The sequence below is a fragment of the Sarcophilus harrisii genome, chromosome 2, assembly GCF_902635505.1.
Source record: "Sarcophilus harrisii chromosome 2, mSarHar1.11, whole genome shotgun sequence".
In the NCBI taxonomy this organism is placed as follows: domain Eukaryota; kingdom Metazoa; phylum Chordata; class Mammalia; order Dasyuromorphia; family Dasyuridae; genus Sarcophilus; species Sarcophilus harrisii.
In genome coordinates, this window is record NC_045427.1 from 312682970 (window position 1) to 312705887 (window position 22918).

The following is a 22918-nucleotide window of genomic DNA, read 5'->3' on the forward strand; positions in this document are numbered from 1 at the left end:
ACAAGATATATGCATAGGTAATTTTTCAGCACTGACAATTGCAAAACCTTTTGTTCCAATTTTTCCCCTCCTTCCTCTCCTTCCCCCCACTACCTCTCCCAGAGGGCAGGTAGACCAATACATGTTAAATATGTTAAAGTATATGTTAAATACAATATATGTATACATATCCATACAGTTATTTTGCTGCACAAGAATCCCTAATGATTTCTTGAAAGATGTTGTCCAGCACTGATACATTGTTGGTGGAATTGTGAATAGATCCAGCCATTCTGGAGAGCAATTTGGAACTATGCTCAAAAAGTTATCAAACTGTTCATACCCTTTGATCCAGCAGTGTTACTACTGGGCTTATATCCCAAAGAGATTATAAAGAAGGGAAAGGGACCTGTATGTGCAAGAATGTTTGTGGCAGCCCTGTTTGTAGTGGCCAGAAACTGGAAACTAGGTGCATGCCCATCAATTGGAGAATGGCTGATTAAATTGTGGTATATGAATGTTATGGAATATTATTGTTCTGTAAGAAATGACCAGCAGGAGGATTTCAGAAAGGCCTGGAGAGACTTACATGAACTGATGTTGAGTGAAATGAGCAGGATGAGGAGATCATTATATATTCAACAACAATACTATATGATGATCAATTCTGATGGACATGGCCCTCTTCAACAATGAGATCAGTTTCAATAGAACAGTAAAGAATTGAACCAGCTATACCCAGTGAAAGAACTCAGGGAAATGAGTGTGAACCACTACATAGAATTCCCAATCCCTCTATTTTTGTCCACCTGCATTTTTGATTTCCTTCACAGGTTAATGGTACACTATTTCAAAGTCTAATTCTTCTTGTGAAGCAAAATAGCAATATGGACATGTATACATATATTGTATTTAACAAATATTTTAACATATATAACATGTATTGGTCTACCTGCCATCTAGAAGAGGGGGTTGGGAGGAAGGAGGGGAAAAATTGGAACAAAAGGTTTTGCACCTGTCAATGCTGAAAAATTACCCATGTATATATCTTGCAAATAAAAAAAAACAAACAAGCAAGATGTTATCCAGGCTCTTTTTTTCATCATGACTTTCAGGTAATCCAAAAATTCTTAGATTATCTCTTCTGGATCTATTTTCCAGGTCAGTTGTTTTTTCCAATGAAGTATTTTACATTTTTCTCTATTTTTTCATTTTGGCAGGTTTTATTTGATTGATTTTCAATGTCTCATGGAGTCATTCATTTCCATTTGTCCAATTCTGATGTTTAGTGAATTATTTTCTTCAGTTAGATTTTTTATCTCCTTTTGTATTTGGCCAATTGTACTTTTAAAGGAGCTGTTTTGTTCAATGGATTTTCCTCCCATTTCCTCCCATTTCGTCACTTCTATTATTTAAGGAAGTGTTTTCCTTTTTTCTTTTTGCCAATTCTAATTTTCAAGGAGTTGTTTTCTTTTTCTTCCCCCCCCTCCCGCGCCCAACTTCAGGGCCATCTAGCTGCCCCTCATCCTATTTATTTTAATGATATCAATTTCTAAAATGTCATTGTAGCAAGATATTTGAAGTCACCCACATTCACTTGTAGGTCATATCTCAGCCTACTATTTGACCCACTATCATAATTACATCAACCTGAGCTCTAGAGTTTTCCATTGATTCATTTGGATATTGCCTTTCTAATCCTTAAAATTGCAAATACTTTTTTCATTAACTAATTAGTTGATTTAAACCTCATCCTCATTCATTAATTGTAATTATTGAATAAATTAGAATAAATTCTCCTTCTTAATAATAATTACTCATTTATTGATTATAAATAGTTTAATATGTCTTTTTTGTAAAAATAGTTATTATTTTAAGTTTATTAACAAATGAAGTAAACAATAAAATAAAGGCATATGTAATTAGTTGTAATATTTTGTCTATGATAAAGATCAGATTACTTCAAACCACCTCTTTGATAGCAGATGACTTTACTTTCAGAAACACAAGTTTAGCATTCAGTTCACTCCTCTTCATAGTTTTCTATAAGATAAAAATTATATTTAGTTTTTTCAGAAAATGTAATATAAATGATTTTTCATTATTCTTCATTCAAATATCACAGAAAATAGTCTATCCAAATTGCAACTTCTAGATGTAAACTTCCAGCTCTTCACAGATTATTTTTAGGATTCTCTTTACAAAGTTTCTTCTTCCTTTTTTTTTTTTTTTTTTTTTAAATTAAAGCTTTTTATTTTCAAAATAAATGCATGGATAATTTTTTAAATATTGACCCTTGCAAAATCTTGTGTTCCAAATTTTCTTCCCTTTACCCCCCCCCCCCCCACTACATGGTAAGTAATACAATATATGTTAAACATGTGCAATTCTTCTATACATATTTCTACAATTATCATACTGCACAGGAAAAATCAGATTAAAAAGGAAAAAATGAGAAAGAAAACAAAATGCAAGCAAACAAGAAAAAAAGTGAAAATGCTATGTTGTGATCCACACTCAGTTCCCACAGCCCTCTCTCTGGGTGTATATGGCTCTCATCATCATAAGATCATTGGAACTGGCCTGAATTATCTCACTGTTGAGAAGAGCCTCATCCATAAGAAGTCCATCAGAATTGATCATTGTATAATATTCTTGTTGCCATGTACAATGATCTCCTGGTTCTGCTCATTTCACTTAGCATCAATTCATATAAGTCTCTCCAGGCATATGAAATCATCCTGATGATTGTTTCTTATAGAACAATAATATTCTATAATATTCATATACCATAATTTATTCAGCCATTCTCCAACTGATGGGTATCCATTCAATTTCCAGTTTCTTGCCACTACAAAAAGGGCTGCCACAAACATATGTTTCTTCTTATAATAACATTTATTATGTTATTATAGCAGTTCTGACAAGAAAGAAGTTGCTATTGACCTTAATTCTCTGTTTTCAGCAGATTTTTTAGAGATCAAAATTAAAATCCATACTCTTTACCTGATTCCATAAAGAGAAATTCTTGATAGTAAGAATACAGTTGTATAGTACAGTTTTACTCCAAACAGCCAGCAAGAATTACAAGAATTGCAAAGCTGTTGCTATTTCTGCAATATTCCAGTTGTCTATTAAACAATAACAGTAACTATGATCTCTAAAAGCCAAGTGAAATAGAGGTTCCATGATGTTTTAAATGAGAATATTGTCAATATCACAAAAGATTTTTGGAGAAAGAGATAAGCATCTTATGATGTATTGGATCTATTAATTTTAAGTCTAATAGCAACTTTGTTTTATCCATTATGATAAATAAAAAGATTATTAATGAATATAAACTGAAATTAAAGTTGCATCTCTTTCCCACATATAATTTTACCTTTGTTTGAATATTTGAATCATGCTTACAAAGTAAGGAATAAGAAGCAAAATAAAACTGATGTTTCCTGATTTGTGAAAAAGGGAAAGCCTAGAGGTTCTGTTAGGAGAAACCACATTATAGTTATGAATGTGTAGTTTTGTTTTGCCAAATCTGTGATCTACTCAGAATTCAAGAGTATGGAGACATCTTACTATTGGCTGGGGCTACATTCTATAAGGGCAAAACAAGATGATTTAGTAGTAAAGTTCAGGATCTGGGCTCAAATCTTTCCTCTGAGGCCTTGATAAGTTTTCATTCCTTTCCCTACATCTCAGATTCCTTATCTGTAAAATGGAATAATATAGGACACCTGGAGCCATCTTGAAATAAAACCAAATGTTAAATTTTCAGCTTGAACATTTACCTCTACATAAATTGACAAATGCTATAAATCAAGGCTTGATTTACTGTTTTGTTGGTCTAGACTTCAGAAAACTATGAAGAAAATGTTTATAATGCAGAAGCATCTTGTCACCTAGGCACTATGATTCTATACTATCAAATATGCAGAATTTGAATTTAGACAAAAATACTCTTAAATTTCTATAAAATTAAAAATAGCTATGAAATTATCAAGATAATAATATGTGCTTATAAACCCTCAAGGTTGTTGTGTGGACCAAATAATATAATGTATGTGATAGCACTCTGAAAAGTATCAAGTAGCACATAACTGTAAGATAGATATATAATATTATCATTCTTATTATTAACTTGATAAGATACATTTTCCTATTCCCAAATTGTCTGCAAAAAGTTATATAGCCTTCATAAGTTATAAATTTCAATCTTGATTATCCCCAGACGGGAGGTATTTCTTGAGTTATATTTTAAACAGCTTCTCTCTGAGTAAGCACTACTCCTATGAAGAAGAATACAGGTTCTTACTCCTACTGTTGTTACTGCCTAATCTGCCTAATTGCAGGGGAAACCATACAATTGTTTATGGTATAAATTAATAGGACTTCTAGGGACACATTTGTTAATGTAAAGCTCAACATTTGCAGAATAGAGCCAAAGTCCCCCACAGGATTCACATTTATTGGAGTTGCTGTGTCGGCTTTCAGGTATGCCTGTCTGTAACAGAACACTGATGCTGATGCCATCCATGCACCATGCCATTATCTGTTTGTCACAAGCTTAGCAATGGATGTCTTCCAGAGGTGTTGTACTGAGATATCACCTGGGTACAATTCTGTGAGCAAAACTAATTCTATCCTCTAAGAGCAAATTAAACACAACTTTGTGGGTTTGGTGGTTAGCTGCCAAGAAGCACCACAGATCTCTGTATTAATAGTTCATGACAGGATTACTCTAGAGTTCTTGGCAGGCAGGAGCTTTTCCATTACTAATTCTGCTTATGGCAAAGAAAAAGCACATATGCTAAGCAGTCCATATTTATTGATAGTATTTGCATACAAGATCATATTTATTATATCATTCACCTTCAAGATTTCCTAAGATGAAGGGAATAGTATATGCTTGGTGTGAATATGATAATGTAGCTATGTTATACCAAACCTTGTAAACAGTTTAGCTGTGGAGGATGTAACATCAATTTGACAGGTTTTCACATGAGATTACCTTCTCCTATGAATATGAATTCCCCTCTGTGGCCTATGAGCATTGACTCTTATAATGGAACTCAGAGGAGATTTGTTGAAGCTGTCAGGCTATTAAAGGGATGACTCCTTAAAATTTGTCAAGACCTGCATTGAACACAATATTTAAATACAAGAGCAAAATGCTAAACTAAAAAATACATAGGTAAGAGATTAAAAGGGTCAACATTGGCCAAAGAAATGGGATGCTGGCATCTTAGAATGGTGGCTTTAATTTTTCAAAGCATAGAAGAGAAAAGCAATAAAAATGTTGTAAGGCAATAAAAAATATTATTTTGATGATTTTTTGAGAAACCCCACATTTATTCATAGGATTTGGAATACTCTTTCTAAGACAATACTATACAATGAATAGAGTACCAGATTTGGATTCAGAGGAATACTAAATCAGAAGGTAGAGACCTAACTTTGAATCCTAACTCTGCCACTTACAAGTCATTAAAAGTCATTTATCTTTTCTGGCCTTAATTTCTTCAGCTGTAAGATGGGCATATTAAATTTTGACTAGATTTTGAAGATTTCTAAATCTAAAATCTATAGTTTAAATCTATGATCTTTTTAATCAATTTAATTCAATTTAATCTTCCATAATACAATTCTAGAGAATTTATCAATAAAGTCTGAAGTGGTGACATAATCTTTCTCTTTTCTTTCTTTGGGGCAGAATCCATTTGATCTAAGATGATCTAAGATAATCTAAACTAAATATGTACAAATTGTTTTACTTAAAAAAAAAGAAGTTCTTGTATTTTTAAAAACTAAGCTTCAGGTCAATTGTGTCCACTTGCATGAACAGAATAGTTTGCCAATAAGAATAGTTTGTTTTCTCTACTTGCTCTTTGTTTTCAGGTTTTTTTTTTTGTCTGTTTAACATTGATTTTTATCATGAAATATTCATTTGAACTGCATTATAACACCCATTAGAGGGGGAAATAGACACTGTGTCCAACACAATTCCCATGTTGCAGCAAGTACTCCAGAAGATAAACATTTCTCTATATGAGACTGATTTCTGGCTATGTCTCTATGATAGCAAATATATTTTAGAAAGGTATTATTTACTTGCAGCAACCAGATATAGAGTACAATGGAACCCTTATATAGAGAATCCTTATATAGTATCAGGAGAATTTTCCGTCTTTCAACATATCTAGTTAGAAACTGATTTTTCTCATGACCTTTCTAGGTCTTCATAGGCTAAAACCATGGGATGAGGAAAAAAATTGGAAAAGGCTTGTCTTGCTGGCTATGATGGCACAAACCTAGAATCTCTGGTCCCTAGGAGGCTGAAGATCTCTTGAGTTCTAAGCTATAGTAGGAACTAAAACTAATCTGCTATCTGTACTACAGCCAATACTTGTAACATGAGAATCCAGGAGAGGGATTATGCTCCTAATAAGAAGAAGTAAACCTGTCCAAGTATGAAATGAGTATTGAAACATGAAACAAGTATGAAAGATCAGGGGAGAGTAGGACATAATGTTCAGGGGTTTAAGATGATGATAACGAGAGAAGTAGGAATTCAAGATAAATGTCCTCAGTTTTTTAGTAAAGAGGCAAACAGAGACAGGGGAGAGAATATATGAGATGCTTGAGTAGGAAAGCAAAGATTTGGAATAGCTTCTGTGGGAATGAGATAGGGAGGAATAAAAGGATTCCTCGGCTGTAGAGAGGGAGGGCTCTTTTGAGGTTGGATGACATGAATTTGTAATGTATCTACTCAATATACTTCTGGTATTTCCTTTAGCTTTGCTCAGTGACTGAATGGCTCATTGGCAGGAACAGCAGCAGAAAGCTGATGGTGACAGTAATCCAGGACTACAATTTGATAAGAACAAGGTGAATTCAGGAGAAGTGAACAGTATAGAGTTGAAATAACTATCTATTGGATTGAGGATGGAGAGGGAGAAAAGTGATATGATAATGATCTGAGGAAGTACTGAGAGACAGAGGAAATGGAGGTCTTGAAAAACAGGTGAAGGAGAAATAAAAGATAGGGAGATGGAATTATAGGAGGTTATTATTAAAATAGGCATGCAAAAAAAAAAAAAAAAGAAAGGAGAGAGACAACAAATCAAAAAGTAACAAATATAAATATAAAAACAGAAAATTTAAAAACCAAAGAAGAAATGTGCACATCTTGGATACCAGACCCTTATCAGAGTGTTGCAGTATCTTTGTTCCTCTAATTTGTTTATCATATGAGCTTTCATATTTAGGCAATTTGAAGCTTATTGTGTTATATGTTGGTTTAAAACTAATTTCTGCCACATTGTTATCTGGTTTTCCAGCAAGTTTACTCCGTATCCCCAAAGCTATCCAGAGGCTCTTATCCTGGATCTGTAGATTGTTTTTAAAAAATGATTTACTAACTGCACTTCAATATAATTGGTTTTTTGGTAATCCTATTTATTTTACTTTAAGCATTTAACATCATTATTCTGAGATAGAGGCTATAGGCTTCACAAAGGTGTCCATGGCACAAAAAAGATTAAGAAACCCTGCATAAAATCATACATATCTTTGACCCAGTGATACCAGTAATAGGAAAAATATCTTTAAAGAAATCAAAGAAAAAAGAAAAGAAAAATATGTTTAAAATATTCATAGCAATACTTCTTGTAATGAAGGGGAGATAGTATGTATCACTGAAGAAATACCTCGACAAATTATGATATATGAATATAATACAATATTGTTGTGCTATTAAAAGTGATGAAAGGGATAAATTGAGAAAAAACTGATGAAGACACACATTGCAGAGTAAAATAAACAGAATTATGAAAACAATACATGCAATAATTTAATTCAATTAAATACAATAAATATTTTTAAGTATCTAGTATGTACAAGCATTGTGCTAAATGCTAAGGATACAAAAAGAGGCAAAAGACAATCCCTAACTTTAAAAAACTTATAATTTAATGGGAAGACAACATTCAAAGACACATAAATACACACATAGTAAGCTATATAGAGAGTAAATAGGTACACACACACACACACACACACATACATATATATTTACACATATATAATTACAGAGAGAAAGCACTGGAATTAAGAGAAGTTGGTGGAAAGTTTCCTTTTTTTTTTTTTTTTTAAATTTAATAGCCTTTTATTTACAGGATATATACATGGGTAACTTTACAGCATTAACAATTGCCAAACCTCTTGTTCCAATTTTTCACCTCTTACCCCCCCCCCTCCCCTAAATGGCAGGATGACCAGTAGATGTTAAATATATTAAAATATAACTTAGATACACAATAAGTATACATGACCAAAACATTATTTTGCTGTACAAAAAGAATCAGACTCTGAATTATTGTACAATTAGCTTGTGAAGGAAATCAAAAATGCAGGTGTGCATAAATATAGGGATTGGGAATTCAATGTAATGGTTTTTAGTCATCTCCCAGAGTTCTTTTTCTGGGTATAGCTAGTTCAGTTCATTACTGCTCCATTAGAAATGATTTGGTTGATCTCGTTGCTGAGGATGGCCTGGTCCATCAGAACTGGTCATCATATAGTATTGTTGTTGAAGTATATAATGATCTCCTGGTCCTGCTCATTTCACTCAGCATCAGTTCGTGTAAGTCTCTCCAGGCCTTTCTGAAATCATCCTGTTGGTCATTTCTTACAGAACAGTAATATTCCATAATTTTCATATACCACAATTTATTCAGCCATTCTCCAACTGATGGACATCCATTCAGTTTCCAGTTTCTAGCCACTACAAAAAGGGCTGCCACAAACATTCGTGCACATACAGGTCCCTTTCCCTTCTTTATAATCTCTTTGGGATATAATCCCAGTAGTAACACTGCTGGATCAAAGGGTATGCACAGTTTGATAACTTTTTGAGCATAGTTCCAAACTACTCTCCAAAATGGTTGGATTCGTTCACAACTCCACCAACAATGAATCAATGTCCCAGTTTTCCCACATCCCCTCCAACAATCATCATTATTTTTTCCTGTCATCTTAGCCAATCTGACAGGTGTGTAGTGGTATCTTAGAGTTGTCTTAATTTGCATTTCTCTGATTAATAATGACTTGGAGCATCTTTTCATATGACTAGAAATAGTTTCAATTTCTTCATCTGAGAATTGTCTGTTCATATCCTTTGACCATTTTTCAATTGGAGAATGGCTTGATTTTTTATAAATTAGAGTTAATTCTCTATATATTTTGGAAATGAGGCCTTTATCAGAACCTTTGACTGTAAAAATATTTTCCCAGTTTATTGCTTCCCTTCTAATCTTGTCTGCATTAGTTTTGTTTGTACAAAAACTTTTCAGTTTGGTATAATCGAAATTTTCTATTTTGTGATCAGTAATGATCTCTAGTTCTGCTTTGGTCATAAAAACCTTCCCCTTCCACAGGTCTGAGAGGTAAACTATCCTATGTTCCTCTAATTTATTAATAATTTTGGTGGAAAGTTTCCTAAAGGAGGTTGTAAAGAAAACCAATTTTGAAATACTGAAGAATTCCAAACTGGTGCTTGGCCATTGCCAATTACAATGTCAGACAACCAATGATGAAACACACTTCCTATATCTTTGACAAAGATGATAAGACTATAAATGAAGAATGAGATCTATATTTTTTGATATGTCTTATCTGTTTTGCTTAACTATGTTTATGTAGTGCCAGGGAGGTTTTGTATTTGGAAAGGGACAGGGAAAGAGAATTTGGTGAGGAAAGGGAGAAAGTGATAGTAATATGAAAATAAATAAATGAATGAGTGAATAAATTAAAAGGGAAAGAGAGCCAATGCAGCACTTTTTTAATGCACAGAAGAAATCAGAAGGCGATTCAGATGGAAACAGAGACTGTTTAAATTGGGTATATTCTTTTAAAACCAAGTTATATACAATAGAGATTTGCAATTTCTTAGGCAGTTTGCTTTGTTCTATTCTTTACATATGGAAATATTCATGTTTTCTGATGCTTTGTCAAACTTGGAATGGCAAAAAAAAAAAAAAAAAAAAAAACCAAACCAAAAAACAAAACAAGAAACCCCCTACTTCTTTAATTAAATAGGTTATTGCTAAAAAAAAAAAAAAAAAAAAGTCTTCAAAAAGTACTGTTCCCTGTTGTGGTGGCAACAAGCATCAGTGTATAAATTCCCAAATCATCAGAAAAATGTGAACAAAGTTGAATGGTCTCTTTGACTGATACAGATGCCTCTTTGTGCTGCTGCCCACAAGTTTGCAGACAATGTTTCCCCTAGCTTTGGTGCATTTCAAAAAAGGATTAAAAAAATAAAAGCTTTGTCTCAGTGGTCTTGTCAGTGTCAATTATGTCCTGTGGGCAGAAGGGAAGGGACAGGGGAATTTATGGCTGAGCTGAATCTCGAAAGCACCAATTTCCTATTGATCCATCCATCAGTGCTGGGGATGAGGGAAATTGGGGGTGGGGAAAAGCCAGAAGAGGAAAAGCCTCTGGCAGCTGGTGCATGGGGTGTATATTAATTTTGCCAAACAGAAATGTTTAGCAGTAATCCTTTCCCACAACCAGGGCAGAATAAGTTGAAGACAAAACACAAACCTGGGCATCCCTTTAAAGTCATAAAAGAAAAAGAAAAATGTTTCTCTGGTGCTTTATTTTAGGAAAATCACTTTTAGCATTTCATCTCTTTTTGCGAAAGAGAAAACAAGAAAGAAGACATTAAAAGGAGAAAGGCACCAGTGAAGCAACATACATTTCTATCTCTGTGGCCAATGATTTTATATAATTGAAGTTCCTTACTGGACTATTGTGAACTTTGGGTAGTCTGACCCTGGATAGACAGATAGATAGATAGTTAAAACGAAAACAGCATTTTGGTTCACTTTATAACTGCTCCCCTCAAACCTGATACAAAATTATTGAATAATGATTGGAGTTATAACAACAGTTACAAGATTTAGGCAGTGAGTGCTTCACAGTGGTCCCAAGTGGTTCAGCTATAGATCACCAAGATTTGGAGTTACAGATGGAAGGAGAAAACCATCTAACTGTGTGATGAATCGCTAGTAAGTATTAAGTTTGCCCAGGATTTGAATACAAAGATGCTTGAAAGTACTTTATGTTCATCTGTTCTGACAGTAATGATAATTTTTTTTTTAAACAAAGAACTTTTCAAGTTGAGAGGTTCTCTAGACTTGAACTTTAAAAACAATCTAGTTAAGAGATTTTACTCTGGGGTCCACAAACTTTTTTTTTTTTAGATCTTGATAATTATTTCGATGTAATAAGTTTACTTTGTAACCCTGTATTTCTTATTTTATATATTTAAAAACACTATTTTGAGAGGAGGCCCATGAGCTTCATTAAACTGTCAAAGGTATTCATTACATAAAAAAGATGGAGTCCTCGATCTAAGTACACATTTATTCTTATCACTTTGTTATATCTTGAACTGGTGGGCAAGAATCATTGTCTCTCTGTAGCATAACTGGTATCAATACAGTTAAGTACTAGAAATGCTGGGATTTAAATTTAACTAGGGAATTTTTCATTGTTATTGTTTTTCTTAAAACAAAAACAAAAACACACGAAGGGAACAAAAAATAAAATCATTGCTATTACAAGCTAAATATTTCTAGAAACATTTTTGGTAAATCTATATCTATATTATCTATAACTATATAAAATCAACTTGTAAGATGATAAAATTTCCACTTTGTCCATCTGCTTTCATTCATCTTTTATTGAGAAGATTACCCAGGCATTGCAGAAAGAGGAGGGACTTGTATTTCAAGTCAGGGAATAAAAGGCTTCTGTGCTTCAAGATTGTGCCAACTTGATGGGCACCTGCTATTGTAAGAATGTAAATAAAATTTTTCTCTTTGATTCATCAGTGAATTAGTGGAGTTCTTAGTAAGGTGCCAGTATTTTATATAATATTATTCATATTTCTTAATTGCATTAAGAAATGCTCATATACTTTTCTTTTTTGGTTGTCTCTGAACCTCTTTATTGTAATGTGGTTAGAAAACCCACTTTATTGAAATTCAAAATTCAAAATCTTTATTTTATACATTGTTACATGCCATAAAAGAGAGAAACATCAACTGACACATAAAGAAAAGTGTTTCTAAGGGGAATTGAGATTTTGAATATGACCATCCCTTAAAGTATCCCAAAAACACACAAGTGTACTGGGTTCACAACTGGTCCACCAGTGAGGGTAAGATGGGAGGGAGGACTATTTGTTGGAACTTCAGGGAAAAAATGAGGAAACTTTCAAATTTTAAAGTCTATTCTTGGTCTCAGAAATCTGTTTCTCATTTGTTTAGATTTGCATAATAACTGAGATCAAAGAAGGTAAAACAAAAGAGTTGAATGGGATTTTTTTTTTTTTTTTTTGGTTTACACTTGAAATCAAAGTTTATTCCAAAATTCCATTAGCATGTCAAGAAAAGAAAAGGTTCTTTTTGACTTGGTCCTGATGAAAAGCAATGATTCAGGACAAGAGGCAGAGATGTTCTGTTCTGGGGATTGAAGTGCATATAATACACAGGATGGAGGAGAAGAAGACAATAAGCATGTCAATGAAGAAGCTTCCTTGCAATGTGATGTGTAGGTCTGTGTCTTGTGCTTTTTTTGGTATAATGTAATGTAGGTAGATAACAAGATCTGGGATGAACTCCTTTAGTAATGGTTAAAGGCAACTTTCCCTATATATCTTAAATTTTTTTTAAAATCACAAATTTAATAAACACCAAATAAAAAGAATATCCCCATATATAAAATAGAAGAGAAAAAAGGATGGTAAATAAAACTAGGAATTTATTGTATGTCTTGCTTTTCTTTGAAAATACACAATAAATTCTACATGTAACTTTAAAAGTTATTTTACTTGCCTGTGTTTCCTCCTGGTTTTTCATGTTGTTTTTTTATTTTAAAAAATGCTTGAATTACTTCTTTTTCCTATTTATTTTTCTTTGGACAACCTAACTGCTAGTTGCCCTCTCTCTTTCTCCTTCTCTCTTCTGTCAATGGAAAAAGAAAAAGAAAACTCCATAACAAATATTCAGTTAAGAAAAACAAATTCTCACATTGGGAAAGACCTTTTCCTTACTGAAGGGCCCCATTTTGATTGGAAGTCATGACGGGAGATGCCAAGTGGTCAAGGCAGAGTTTTAGATACTTGAGAAGTGAGCAGACTGTACATTTCATTAGCACCTTACCAGTGTTTGCCATTTTATCTGCTCATTGGTATGGAGTGCCATAACAGTCTCATATAGTGCTAGGGTAGTGTCAGAGTGTTGAGAGCAATGAGTATCAGGTCACTTAAATCCAATCTTGGTCCAAATTAGAGCTATGTTCTTTTAAGAATTACATTTGGTTATTCTATTGTTCTTTTAGACTAAGAATGGAACAGGCATTAAGAAATCTACATCATCATTCAATTTCTCTTATACTTTGAATAGTAAAGAGAGTGCCTTTGTCATTATTGCTAGATGAAGCAGAATACTAACTCTGAGACTAAATTCTTTTAAAGTCTTTCAGTAATAACTTTTTTACAAGGAAAACTCCAATCAATACAAATATGAACATTTACAAATACATATTCAAAAGGACAATTGACATTAGAGAAAAATCAAGAAATGTGACAAAAAGGCCTTTAAAGTCATTAATATGTTATAATTGTTTCAATTGTTTTCTACTACCACCACTACTACCAGAATTTTCACTTGGTGAATATGGATAAAGTATAACTTTGAGGAGAGAAGAAAGACAAGATATCCTGGAATTAGAACAAGTTTTTATGATCTTCTGAGTCAGTTAATGGATTAAGTTTTACCTGCTATATCCCTTAGTGAACTCCATACTCTCAGTCAATACTCTTAAGTACAGGGGATCCCTTAAACTTTGGGAATATAACTGAGATATAATAAAAAAAAAACTGGAAATAGTTTGTTTCACAAGAAAATTGTTTCAGTCCTGTATTTCTAACCCCATGAATTCAAGAAGAAATATTGAAAATGAATATGTCATAAGACATTTATTAGTCTAGGAGATTTACTCTGAGAGGAAGTAAGACTACGATAACAGTAAGAACATCTTTCAGATCTGAGTCTAAATATTGCAAGATTACTTCTTACAAAGCAAGCTGAAACAAATTTTCTTTTTTTTTCTTCTTTATTTAATAGCCTTTTATTTACAGGTTATATGTATGAGTAACTTTACAGCATTAACAATTGCCAAACCTCTTGTCCCAATTTTTCACCTCTTACCCCCCACCCCCTCCCCCAGATGGCAGGATGACCAGTAGATGTTAAATATATTAAAATATAAATTAGATACACAATAAGTATACATGACCAAACCATTATTTTGCTGTACAAAAAGAATCAGACTCTGAAATATTGTACAATTAGCTTGTGAAGGAAATCAAAAATGCAGGTGGGCATAAATATAGGGATTGGGAATTCAATTAATGGTTTTTAGTCATCACCCAGAGTTCTTTCTCTGGGCATAGCTGGTTCAGTTCATTACTGCTCCATTGGAAATGATTTGGTTGATCTCGTTGCTGAGGATGGCCTGGTCCATCAGAACTGGTCATCATCTAGTATTGTTTTTGAAGTATATAATGACTCCTGGTCCTGCTCATTTCACTCAGCATCAGTTCGTGTAAGTCTCTCCAGGCCTTTTTGAAATCATCCTGTTGGTCATTTCTTACAGAACAATAATATTCTATAATATTCATATACTACAATTTATTCAGCCATTCTCCAACTGATGGGCATCCATTCAGTTTCCAGTTTGTAGCCACTACAAAAAGGGCTGCCACAAACATTCGTGCACATACAGGTCCCTTTCCCTTCTTTATAATCTCTTTGGGATATAAGCCCAGTAGTAACACTGCTGGATCAAAGGGTATGCACAGTTTGATAACTTTTTGAGCATAGTTCCAAACTACTCTCCAGAATGGTTGGATTCATTCACAACTCCACCAACAATGCATCAATGTCCCAGTTTTTCCGCATTCCCTCCAACAATCATCATTATTTTTTCCTGTCATTTTAGCCAATCTGACAGGTATGTAGTGGTATCTTAGAGTTGTCTTAATTTGCATTTCTCTGATTAATAATGACTTGGAGCATATGACTAGAAATAGTGAAACAAATTTTCTTAACCAATTGGTTGTAGGTAATATCAGAAAATAATTTGGAATAGCCAAATTACAATTCATAATTGCACATTACTTAAGAGACATAAGGTCCTCTGTTCTTAGAGGAGCAGATAGATGGGAAGCTTTTCTATTCAAAAAAATAAATGGCACCAAAGGGAAGCTGAGTCAAGATAATCTTGACATAGTCTTCATAAAGACAAACTCTTCATCTTCCCAGTAATCTAAATTCACTAGAAACTAATAATTAATAGATGGAGATAGAGACATCATTCCCTGTGGGCCACTGTTGGCCTTTCCCCTTTTGTGGTGGATTATCAGCTCAGTAGCATAAACACTTTTACCTGAATTAGAACTGAGATCAAGTCAAAATGACAGTCATAAAACAATCCCACCTACCACAGTAAATTTCACTCCTTATGTTTGGAATAACAGTATAGTTATTGTATTAGTAACATTAATAATACAAAAATGGGGGTTTCACAGTTATATTACAATACAGAATAATACGTGAAAAACTTTTGTATTTACTGATTTAATAAAAGATATTTATACAGTTAATTGCCTTTTATTTGGTGCTTCTAGCACAGTCCTACATTCCTGTTACATGTAACTCATTCACAATACTTTTCAAAATAAACAATACTAATCAACTAACACTCACAAAAATAATAAAAAAGTGAAGTTTCACATAATAAATGAATATATGAAAATTTATAGAGAAATGATAGAGACATTTGTTAAAGTCAGTTAATACAACTCAGTATCCTTGGAGTTTTAGAAACTGTAGTTTGTATTTACTCTCCCTCTCTGCCAGGACAGAGGTTACTAACACATTGAAGCTGCCCTTTTATTGCAATGTCAACCTTTAGAGTCTTTTAAATGGACATTTGTGGATCCTCTATTGAAGGCTTTGCTGTTTGTATCTGCTGGTGGTCTTGTAATTGTTGGTGTCTTTTTTTTCTCCCCAGCAGGCTTCCAGGTAGTATTGTTAATGGATTGGGGTAAATATTCAGGTCTCCAAGAATGAGAACCTTTATACAAGAAACCCAAGAAATAGAAGAGACTCAAATTGAGAGAGAAGATACTAGAAGTCTTATCTCTCTGGCTCTCACCAACTTGATTCCACCCCTCATATAAGCTGGAGCATTGATGTCCATTAATGAAAAGAGTGGCTTGCTAATCATTTTTTAGCTGTATGTCATCACAGACAATTAAATTATATAGTATTTCCTAAAAACAAATAAAACAAATTCAAAATGTTTACATAGAAGGAAGACTTTGACAGCTATTAAATTGTCTCATAGAAATTGTTTGGTTGTTCGAGTCATATTCAAGTCTTCATGACCTCATTTGAGTTTTTTTTTTAATTATATATATATATTAATGTGGGGAGCCGGCACTAATCTACAGCCACATAAGGCCAACCTTGAATAGGTTGAATCTCCTAATCACATCATACCAAAGACTTCCTGAATAGGAATCTCCTAATCCCATCCTAACTTTGAATAGGCAGATATCTAGGCATCCCCTAATCACATCATAGAGCTTCCTGCCACCAGAAACATCTGAGCAGCTCATCCTTGGGCAGGATACCAACCCTTTGTCTAGGACCCCCACCCTGTACTGTGTTTGAACAACCCTGCCTTCTTTTCTATTGCTATATATATCTGTACTATTGCACCCATTAAAATGAGGCTTGATCAGATGGATTTGTCTTGCCTCCATTTTGCGTGTCCCCTCTCTCTTGCCCTTATCTCTTTTCTTCCAGGGTCCACACACTCTTCCTTGGGGGCCGAGGCATATTAACTTTTAAAATACACATTTCTTCATACCTTTCATGGTATATATGTAATGTTGCCTATTTAATGCATTCCCAATTGTAATGTTCTTCTCTTAAATATAATATTCTCTGGGAGAAGGTTTCTTGGGGAGCTTCTGCATGCAGCCTTAGTTTCAGTTCAAAGTAATAATCACCTCAAATGCAGCCAGGAATTAAAGTCCAGATCCTTTATTTTTTCCTTCAAAATATTGTCTCCTTCTTTGGGCCCGGTTAGCTTTCTTAGAGGATTATCTCTCTCCTTGGTTCCCAGAGTTCTTGCTGCTAGTCCTTTGCCTCTGCCAGCTTCAATCTCTCCTCCTCCCAATGTCTCCAGCCAGTACAAAGGTGGAAGTTGGAATGAATCTGACTCCATCTCCGAGAGTGGGCTTGTGGGCTTCCCGAAGTGCAGGCTGGTTGAGGCTCCTAGCTTATATATGCTCTCTTAAAGGTGTGAATCTTGTGGAACTCTTAATAAATACTAAGTACCTCTAGAGAACTGTTAAGTACCCTGCCAAACAACCATTGTCTCTATCAATTCCATTGACTTAGCACCTTGTAAGAATCATAACACCCAATGTGAGTAAGTTTTCAGAACTGGAAACCCTTCTCCCCTTTCTAATGCTTCTGTGTCTGTTCTTCCTCTGCACCTCATTTGTATAACATGAAAAAATAGTATTTTTTTCCCTTAATTCTGCCCCAATCTTTCTTTTGAGCTACCGTATTGTTGATGTCAATTTTAAATATATGGTTACATTGTACAATGTATAAAAAACATGTAAAAAATAATTTTTACAAAAAATAAATTTATACTTTATCCATGTTGAATTCCTTGAAAGTGATCTTAAATATTGGCTGTTATATGTTAAATTTTCTATTAAGTTTAGGTTTGGCTGATAGAAAGTCCTGAAAATCTGCAATTTTTGTTAAATGTCCATTTTTTCTCATTCAATATTATAGATAATTTTGCTGGATGTGATATTTTTGGCTGTAGTCCTAATATGGTTCCTGGACCTGTGGTCTTTTATTGTGGCTGCTGATAATTCCTGTACAATTCTAATTGTAGCCCCAGAATATTTGAATTGTTTTTTTCTTGTTTTTTATAAAATTTTCTTTTTAATTTGGAGGTTTTGAAATTTGGCAATAATGTTTGTATATGTTTTCTACAAAAGATCTCTGTGAGATGGTGATCAGCGGATTTCTTTTATTTCTACTTTTTCCTCATGTTCTATCAGTCCATGACAATTTCTTGGATTATTTTTTGTATTATTGTGTCAAGGTTCATTTTTTTGGCCACAACTTTCAGGGAGTCCAGTTATTTTTATATTTTTCTCTTCTTGATCTGTTCTCCATGATTTGTTGTTTTTCTTATGTTTCACATTCTGTTCTATTTTTTCATTCTTTATAATCTGTTTTTTGTTTGTTTGTTTGTTTGTTTGTTTGTTCCTTGGTCTCTCATAGCTTCATTGGCTTCCTCTTGTCCAATTCTAATTTTCAAAGTTATTTTCATCTTTGAGACTGTATCTACTTTTCTAGTTGTTTAACTTTTTTTTCCACAATCTTCTTGTTTTTCTTGGATGTTATTTATTTATTTTTAGTTTTTCTTCAAGGTGTCTCATTTGATTTTTAATTTTTTTTTGAGGTCTTCTATAAATTCTCTCTGTGTAGAGAACCATTTCATGTTACTCTTTGAGGCAGAAGCTTTTTTTTTATTTCAATGACTTCCTCTGAAGATGAACCTCAGTCTTCCTTGTTCCAATAGTAATTTTCTATGGTTGGATTCTTTCTTCTTTGTTGGTTCATTTTTTTAAAAATAAGGTATTAGTGTAAGCACCTCTGAACATGGGAGGAGAGGATGGTGTCTCAAGATTCACTTCAGCTCTCCCCTCTGACATGAAACTTCAAACTAAGAGCTCTACTCCCCAACCAGTACAGACATACAACAGCATACCTGCCCCATTCTACACTTACTGAGTGTGCTGGCTCCTTCTCTCCCAGGGCCCCCATCTCTTCAGCCAACCAAGGTTTACTCAGTGATAATGTAGTGTTTTAAAACTAATTCATTATTCAGCTTCAGGGATCCTTATGTACCTTGTAGTTGAGTTTACTTCTGTAAATGACCAGGGTTGAGCTTCTTTGTATAAAGGGAAATTGTTCATTCAAAACCTATCTAGAATTTAAATTAAGCCAAGACTTTAAAACCTAAAATCAATTATATAATTACTCAGTTTAAAAGGTTCAAGAATTTCTGCTGAACAAAAAAAAAAAACCATTTCTGATCGTCATAATTTTTGACTGTCAGTATTTTTTTCTCCTACAGAAATTCTTTTGAAAGTTTACTGACAAACATAAATTGCATAGCTCAAGGGCTAGGAAAAAGACCTATGTTTTGAGTATGTGAAGGTTATGAAGATTCTCTGAAGATTTTGTCTTAAAGATACACGTTCTAAATATTAAAATAGTTTCTTTTTTTAGGCAAATGGAGAACAAAAAAATGTTAATAACAAATATCTACAATATATGCAGTTTTATTCCCTCCTTGCATAGGTAATTTTAAAAAGAAGGCTAAATTCTAAAGGAGGACAGTTATCTTTTCAATGATAATAGTGTTTTTATTTATAATTTGATTGTAAATTCAAAGTTTTTTTAAACAATATCAAATTTCTAAATTTTTTTACTCCATTATTTTCTGATATTTCACTTTCAAATATTAGCAATGACAGATCAATTTCATTCAAAAAGTCTGACATATTTCTAAGGTACATAAGGCAGTTTTATATTATTAAATTTAAGAAAAAAAGATTTTTTTCAGATACAACTGATTAAAACATGTCTGAAACTTTGTAATAGATCATTTTTCAGGACACAAACACACTGAAATTTTTCTCAAGAAATAAAAAACACATTTGTCTCATCAGAAAAAGATTAATTAAAAAAGAAAATATGCACCAAATTATCACTTCAGAAAAATAAGAAAAGAGGGCTAACTTGCTTCTAATAATAATCATTTAAACATTACACAAGAATTAGAAGTTATTATTTTCTGTTTTAGGAACTCTTTTAATATAATTAAAAATGCTAAAAAATCTACTTTGAAGAAAAATATTTTCCCCATCCTGGGGAAACAAAATAGAGGAGTAAATACATGGCCACCACACAGAACATATTCATTCTATATTTCTACTCTTGTAATGGTCAAGTTTCAAAAAAGAATGACAAAAGGCAAGTGCTTCTTTTCACTGAGTACAAATATTTACTTTTCTTTTTTCTCTTAGACAATATAACAGTCTATGGTAAAATCATAAAACACATAAAGCTATTAAATAATGCAAATACATTTTAAACCTGATTTGAACTATTTCAATTTGCCTTGGCCTACTTTCTCTTTTTATGGTACAGGTATTATTAATATTCAATGGTTTTTGCAACCTCTTTGCTTATTTTTCCAAGCAATAACATTTCAGAAGAACAAGAGAAAAGAAACTCTCTTATATTTTCCATTCTTTTCATTCTGAGTGGCCAAGTTCAGAATGAAAAGGAAAGATTAACAAGTTAAGTTTAAAAATCTAGATCTTACTGAAAAACTTTCAGGCTTTCTAAAACTCATTATAGCTAATTAATTTTTGTTTCCAAATCTACATCAATCTAAGTAGGGATGGATAAACAATTTTTACATCTCTGGCTGATCAGGTCAAGAACAAAAAAAGATTTCTCCTGAGTTAAAGATACAGTTTAATTCATCATATGTAAACAGATAAAAGAAAACAAATTATCTCCCAGCATCATTCACACACTTAGAAAAGGAGACATTTTCTTGATTTTTCAGATGCTCAAAAATTCACCAAAAGCAAACCAAGGTGCATATCTAAGTATTTTTAATTTGCCGTTGTTCTCAAGTGCACTACCATAAGAACTAAACTTAAGAGAATGATAAATCACATAGATAATGGAGTTCCCTTCCTGGAACTTACTCAAAAAGACCTGTCCTCTTCATAGATTCATACTGAATGATAGATAATTGGCTCACAGTCACATTGCTGAACAGGACTGGGTTCAATCACACTGCAGGTGGGAAGACTCAGCTGAGATGAGAGAAAAACACTGACCTAAGATCAAAAAATCAGAGAAACACAAGGAGAGAAGGGATTAGCTGAACAACAAAATCATTCTCTGCACAGTCTGTAAGAGCTGTCAAACCTTAAGAAAAATTGAAAAAACACATACACACATATAAACATAGGCTGAGGATAGAAGACACATTAGAAGCTCACTAGATGGCAGGGAGTGGAGATGTGTATGTGAGGGGGAAGAGGAGCCTGTTCAACCCCCTGCAGGTAAAGAAAGATTTAACTGAGCTGGGAAGAAAAAATTTGGTGGAAGATCAAAAAGCCAGACATATGCAAGGAGAAGGAGAAATAATTGTTTATTTTGTCTGTATTATCTACAAACAAACCCATTCTTGCTGGAAAGCCTGCAACATTCTGTAACAGATCTCCAAATTTGGAAACACATACTTAAACATACCAACCCTCCCACAATAGTTGATGGAGGTAATAAAACAGATTCTCTCTTTTAGGATGCTAAACTCTTGCCAACACAAAACAAATAAAACAGGACTTGAGTCAGCCAGACAGAGAACAGAAACAGTATAACAGGAATAAGGATTTTTATATACTTAAAAAAAAAAAAACCCCGAAAACAAATCAACACACAAACAAGAGTCCATGGGCAACATTTATTCCTAACTCCTTAATAGAGTTAAAAGGAAAATCTCTTACCTTACATCTGCCAAAAGGAGGAAGAGTGGGGGAAGGGAACAGACATCCGGTTCTCATCTTTTTGTATTTAGAACATCCCACTTCTGATTCCAGAATTACCACGACGGAAAAAACAAACAAACAAACAACTCATTTTACTTTATTCTGCGTATGTATTGTTTGTATAAAGTTGATTGCGTGTTTCCTCTATTTAATTGTAAACTTTTTGAGGACAGGGACAGTTTTTTTGGTATCCCCAGCACTTAACCCAGGGCTGGATATGTATGGGAATTTCACTAAAGCTTGTTATTGATTTGATTCAGCAGCAAAAGTCTATTCTTGTAGTTACAAGCCATGGCAGACAGAAACATCAGCTAACCCTTGGTGATAGGTGTTTTGATGAGACAAGTGGGTTTCTGAATATGAGCCACTTATTTCAAGTACTTATAGTACACAGAAAATACACTGTCATGCTGAGTTCACAACTGGTCAAACCGCCTGTCTTGATGAAGGGGGAAGGGAAACAGTTTGTTGTGTTTTAGGGGAAGAATACAAAAATTTTCTTATTAAAAATCTGTTGTTGGTTTTGGGGGTCTGAGACAGGATGGATTCTATTTATTACAAGAAGTGGGATAAATAAAGCAAAACATAGGCATTTTTGGTGCCTATTTGTATTTGAAATGGAGTTTTATTCTAAAATGTGATTACTTACATAAAAAAGGGAAAATGTGGTGCCCCTCTTTCTTTGCCATTACACTGGATTTTTCCTAAGGCTTCATGTGTAATATTCATTAGTTAGATTTTACTAATAAATCCCAGCAACTCATTTGATTTTTTTAAAAAAAGAAATCCAACAGTCCCAAGGATTTTTGTAGTACTTGAAATAGATAATGATTTTCTTTTATTTAAGGCCTTATGATCTTATTGCTATGAATTATATTTTGCCCATTTGTATACTATGTATCCTAGACTGAGAACCTTACAAGATTCTATGTGAATGAATGCAATTTTAATTTTAAAAATAATAATGATTTTTTGATGTACGAAATAAAATTATAACTATCCAGTTCTGAAAACCTAAGATCTTAAAGAAACTGCAAATAAACAATGAAAACGCAGCTAATTATCTCAATATTATATTTAGCTAATTAAATGTTGTAATATGACTTCTAATAATATAGCATATTA

General features: G+C 33.3%; 1 long non-coding RNA gene across 1 annotated transcript; it reads right to left on the reverse strand.

Annotated features, from left to right (window-relative positions):
* Nucleotides 1-1833: 1833 nt before the first annotated feature.
* LOC116421583 lies at nucleotides 1834-22122 on the reverse strand. Its single transcript, XR_004232016.1, has 3 exons — nucleotides 21752-22122; nucleotides 20945-21079; nucleotides 1834-2022 (listed from the first exon to the last, which is right to left on the reverse strand). It is a non-coding gene; the product is annotated as an uncharacterized LOC116421583 (long non-coding RNA).
* Between the last annotated feature and the right edge of the window lie 796 nt (nucleotides 22123-22918).